The following is a 6,234-nucleotide window of genomic DNA, read 5'->3' on the forward strand; positions in this document are numbered from 1 at the left end:
CATTCCTGTGCATTTTTCAGACATATTGTCATATGTAGCAGAGCAGAAAAAAGCATTTTAAGCTTCCACTGTGCTGCACAGCACATCTGCTATATCTAGCTGTACTGAAGAATTGATTGCATTACATAACCGCATCCCAAGCCATTGCTGCAAATGAACAAAAACTGATTCTGTAATTTGACTTTGGGTAAAACTCTGACCCCATACTTTCTTTAAAGCGCTTTCTGTCTTTCATTTTAAAAGAATTGATAACTAGTTAATTGAGATGTTCTGATCCAAATTCAATGCAATTGCACTAAGGGTATGTCTACACTACGAGAGTAGTTCGATTGTACTTAAATCGAATATGTGGAATCGATATTACAAAGTCGAACGTGTGTTTCCACACTAAGGACAGTAATTCGACTTTGTGAGTCCACCCTAACGGGGCAAGCGTCGACATTGGAAGCGGTGCACTGCGGGCAGCTATCCCACAGTTCCCGCAGTCCCCGCTGCCCATTGGAATTCTGGGTCGAGCCCCCAATGCCTGCTGGGGAAAAAAATGTGTCGAGGGTGGTTTTGGGTAACTGTTGTCATCCAACCGTCACCCCCGCCCTTCCGCCGTGAAAGTGCCGGCGGGCAATCAGTTCGCGCACTTTTCTGGTGATTGACAGCGTGGACGCCATAGCACTGCGAGCATGGAGCCCGCTGTGACCATCGCTGCAGTTATGGCTGTTGTCAACACCTCGCACCTTATCATCCATCTTTTCCAGAGGCAGATGCTGAGAAATCGGGCGAGGAGGCTACGGCAGCGCGGTGAGGACATGAAGTCTGAGAGACCTCTCACAAAGCACAGGACCCCGCGCCGTGAACATCACGGTGGCAATGGGTCATGTTGATGCTGTGGAACAGCGATTCTGGACCTGGGAAACAAGCATGGGCTGGTGGGACCGCATAGTGCTGCAGGTCTGGGATGAATCACAGTGGCTGCGAAACTTTCGTATGCGGAAGGAAACTTTCCTGGAACTTTGTGAGTTGCTGTCCCCTGCCCTGAAGCACAAGGACAGCCAGATGTGAGCAGCCCTGACTGTCCAGAAGCAAGTGGCCATAGCCCTCTGGAAGCTTGCAACGCCAGACAGCTACCGGTCAGTCGTGAATCACTTTGGCATGGGCAAGTCTACCCTGGGGGTTGGTGTGATGCAAGTAGCCAACGCAATCGAAGGTAGTGACCCTTGGAAACGTCCAGGTCATCATAGATGGCTTCGCCGCGACGGGATTCCCAAACTGCGGTGAGGCTATAGATGGAACTCACATCCCTATCCTGGGACCGGACTACCAGGCCAGCCAGTACATTAACTGAAAGGGCTACTTTTCAATGGTGCTGCAAGCACTAGTGGACCATAGGGGACGTTTTACAAACATCAACGTAGGATGGCCAGGCAAGGTTCATGACACTTGTGTTTTCAGGAACTCTGATCTGTTTAGACGGCTGCAGGAAGGTATTTACTTCCTGGACCACAAAATAACTGTTGGGGATGTGGAGATGCCTATAGTGATCCTCGGGGACCCAGCCTACCCGCTAATGCCCTGGCTCATGAAGCCCTGTACAGGTGCCCTGGACACTGAAAAAGAACTCTTCAACTACCATCTGAGCAAGTGCAGAATGGTGGTGGAGTGTGCTTTTGGATGTCTCAAGGGGAGATGGAGAAGTATACTGACTCACTCTGATCTCAGCGAAATCAATATCCCCATTGTTATTGCAGCTTGCTGTGTGCTCTACAATCTCTGTGAGAGCATTGGGGAGACCTTTATGGCGGGGTGGGAGGTTGAGGCGAATAGCCTGGCTGCTGATTACGCCCAGCCAGACAGCCGCGTGATTAGAAGAGCCCAGCGGGATGCGCTGTGCATCTGGGAGGCTTTGAAAGCTAGGTTCCTCAGTGAGCAGGGTAACCTGTGACTATTACGTTTGTTTAAAGAGGAGCTGAACCTGCCCCCATTTCTTTACCCACTTACTGTTGACCATCCTCTCCAGCTACATACCCCGTTCACCCCGCCCTCCCCCTTCCAACACACGTTTAAAAATAAAATAAATGGAACTTTGTTAATGAACACCATTTTCTTTATTACGGATTTCGCGGTAAAGTGTTGAAACTGGGATGCAGACTGTGGTGGGGAGTGGGCGTAGTGATGGAAAGAACGCTTCTAAACTCGAGGAATGACAGGCTCCTGCTCCTAGAGCAGTCCGCAGGGTGGACTGGTTGTTTCAACAGAGCCTGCCACCCCTCCTTTTCGGGACTCTGTGTGTGGGGGCTATGCGACTTTGTGGTGGGGGAGGACAGTTACAGATCCCCTGCTGTGTGGCTCTGTGATCCATGATAAGGACCGCTGCATAAGATCTCTATCCACCCTCCCCCGCCACAAAGTCACATGGCCCCTCCCCACAGAACATGAAAACCACCTCCCAGACTGACCAGGGTGCCTAGTGACTGCAATGTGTGTGTGACCTTCTGCTGAACCTGCCCCTGTGTCTGTACCCTAGTAAAGGTGACTGTCCTCTCCAATTACCAATCCCCTTCGCCCCCTTTAAACACACACTCCCCTAAAAGAACATGATGGAAACAGTAATTAACAGAAACGTATTTTTTATTAACAACTACATAGTTAGGGGATGAAACTGGGACGGGGGCTTGGGTGAGGCGGGAAGGAAAGGACTTATCAAATTTTTGGGAATGAGAGCCTTCTGGTTCTTGAGCGGTCTGCAGGGGTGAAGTGACAGTTTTCACGGCCCTTGCCGCCCCTCCTTCTTGTGACTTTGGGTGAGGGGGGTATGGGAGTTTGTGGCAGGGGAGGGCGGTTAGAGATAGACTGCAGTGGGGCTCTGTTCTCCTGCCTCTGGTCCTGCAGAACATCCACAAGGCGCCGGAGCATTTCCGTTTGCTCCCTCATTAGTCCAAGCAGCGTTTGAGTCGCCTGCTGGTCTTCCTGCAGCCACCTCTCCTCCCGTTCGCTGTGTGCTCGCTGGTATTGTGACATGTTCTCCCTCCACTGGGTCTGCTGGGCTGCATCGGCTCGGGAGCAGCCCATAAGTTCTGAGAACATGTCGTCCCATGTCCTTTTCTTTCTCCGCCTAATCTGCGCCAGCCTCTGCGAGGGGGATGCCAGGGTAGGTCGGGAGACAGTTACAGCTGTGGGATGGGGAAAAGGGAGTGAATTCCTCACAAAGATAATTTTTTTGTGAACAGTGAACATAGTCTTTCTCTGTGAATAAGACCATGCATAGCACCTATCACATGCTCACTCAGGACAAAGTCGAATTTTCGGCCTTCGCATTCAGTGCCTGTGGTCTTGCAGTGGAGATCAGACAAGCGGGGCTGGACAGCGGAATTCGGGTAGCAGGCTGACATGGTAAGCCGTAGACTTTTGGCTGCTTAAAACTTAAATTATAGCAGTGCCCTCCTTTCACGTTCCAAGCAATGCTCCTATCGTTGGCCAGTTCCTGCTGCTGGCAATCCGGCAAGCATGAACTCTGCCCCTGTCCCACCCCCTCGCGGCTGTCCCTGGGAAAGATCCCTGTATGCTGCCCCTCTCCCGCCTCCACCGCATGGCTGTAAACCGCCAGTGACAGTTCTGTAAAGGAACAGGCAAGCAGTCCCAATAGTAAATTCCCCTAATTCTAAGCAGGTCACCATGAGTGACATCACTCTGCTGAGAATTTCTGAGACCGAGAAAGAACGCATGCTGCGTGAAAGCCAGCAAAAACCAGGGCCGTATGCCGCCATGCTCTGCAAGGCAATGATCCCAGAGTACTTGATGATAGCCTGGCGAGGAAAAGTTTCCTACCACGGAGGACACAATAAGGCCGCTCTCCCCAGGAACCTCATGCAAAGGCTTTCCAATTACCTCCAGGAGAGCTTTGTGGAGATGTCCCCTGAGGATTTCAGCTCTATCCCCAGACATATAGACCTTCTTTTCCAGTAGCTGCACTGGCAAGGACTAAAAAGTAGAGCACCTAGGGCAAACTAATCATGATAAACTGGACATTGTTAGATTCTTTTGCAGTAGTTGCACTGCCAAGGACTAAAACATTAAGCGCCTAGGGCAAACAAATCATGAAAAACCCATTGTTAATATTCCTGTTCTGTTCAAAATAAATGTTTACATGTTTAAAACACTTATCGTCTGATCCTTCCCCTGATTCAGGGTCCGGGTTAACACCTGGGGACGGTTGGTAGGGAATCTCCATGAGTGCGATGAAGAGATCCTGGCTGTCTGGGAAATCAGCGTTGTAAGCGCTGTCGACTGCCTCGTCCTCCTCCTCACCTTCCTAATCTTCCCCGTCTGCTAACATCTCCGAGGAAGTGGCCGTCAACAATATCCCATCCTCAGAGTCCACGGTCAGTGGTGGGGTAGTGGTGGCGGCCGCACCTAGAATGGAATGCAGTGCCTCGTAGAAACGGCATGTCTGGGGCTGGGATCCGGAGCGTTCGTTTGACTCTTTGGTCTTCTCATACGCTTGTCTCAGCTGCTTGATTTTCATGCGGCACTGCATTGCATCCCAGCTGTATCCTCTCTCTGTCATGGCTTTTGAGATCTTCTCATAGATCTTTGCATTCCGTCTTTTCGATCGCAGCTCCGAAAGCACAGACTCATCGCCCCACACAGCGATCAGATCCAAGACTTCCCGATCAGTTTATGCTGGGGCCCTCTTTCTATTCTGCAATTGCATGGTCACCTCTGCTGGAGAACTCTGCATCGTTGCCAGTGCTGCTGAGCTCGCCACGATGTCCAAACAGGAAATGGGATTCAAATTGCCCAGACAGGAAAAGGAATTAAAATTTTCCCGTGGCTTTTCCTGTGTGGCTGGTCAGAGCATTCGAGCTCGGACTGCTGTCCAGAGCGTCAACAGAATGGTGCACTGTGGGATAGCTCCCGGAGCTATTACCGTCGATTTCCATCCACACCTACCGTAATTCGACATGGCCATGTCGAATTTAGCGCTACTCCCCTCGTTGGGGAGGAGTACAGATATCGAATTTAAGAGACCTCTATGTCGAACTAAATAGCTTCGTTGTGTGGACGGGTGCAGGGTTAATTGGATTTAACGCTGCTAAATTCGACATAACCTCCTAGTGTAGACCAGGCCTTAGGTAAATTTGGTCCAGTGCTTCGGGTTGTTCTCATTTTAACCTCTATGTCAGACTTGTTTCCTTTTTAATCTTTACAAATCGTTTGTCCTGTTTTTCACTCACTTGAAAAGGAGCTACCTGCTAACTTTCCACACAGCAAAGCTATACTAATTGTTTAGTCTGGTGCTTATTAGGAGCACCAAAGGAAAATCATTGCACCACTTACAAAACACCTTGCTCTATTTAGTATTATATTGTGCTGGATCATTATGTTTAATCACTCTTTCCTTTCTGTTTGGATATTCAGCGTTAAGTCCTGTTATAAGTATCAGAAGCAAAATTGAATACTATAGTATGAGATTTTTATTTTTTTAAAAGAGATGATGGGCACATAACTGGAGTTGGGGTTAAGTTCTCTAATATCATGATTTCACAAAGTAAAGGTCTTGTCTTACAGCAATTATACTTCCCTTAGAAAATAATGTGGGATCTTGCTGGCTTTTTTGCTCCACTATATGACAAGACAGGCTCTTTCCCCACCCCACCCTCCTCCTCCAGGACAGAAATTTCTTCTTACTGTTTCTCGGATATTAACAAATTTGATATTATCAGGAAAAAAGTTTTCCTAGGAAGGAATGCTCTTAGCTGTTTTAGGAACCAATGTATATGCTGACCTTAAATTCACTCAAACTCCTCCTTACTGAGAAATAAAATTTAGGCATTTTCTCTTTTTTGAGAGCAGAAATGTTCGTTATCTCAGGGCTTAAAGTGGTGTCACAGAAAGAAGTGCTAGATCTGTCATTGCCCACTGATGGAATTTTATTAATTCATAACTTAATTTTATCTGACAGCTTGCGTGAATCATAGATTACTACTTTACATTATTACTTCCTTGGAGAAAGATAGTATCCGCTTTGCTTCTGCAATGTAATATTAAACTATGGAGAAATTATCTGAATTTGCCAGTCATGCAGTACTGTGTGGCTGCTCAGAGTGGCACAGTGTAAATGGGACTATACATATCATATTGACATGCCACAAAGTGAATAGAAGAATACACTTTGTGGACTATTCATATGGGCTTATAATTTTTGTAGTGATCAGAAATCATGCAGATCAGTGCCTTAAA

The sequence above is a fragment of the Trachemys scripta genome, chromosome 5 (assembly GCF_013100865.1).
Source record: "Trachemys scripta elegans isolate TJP31775 chromosome 5, CAS_Tse_1.0, whole genome shotgun sequence".
Taxonomy (NCBI): Eukaryota; Metazoa; Chordata; order Testudines; family Emydidae; genus Trachemys; species Trachemys scripta.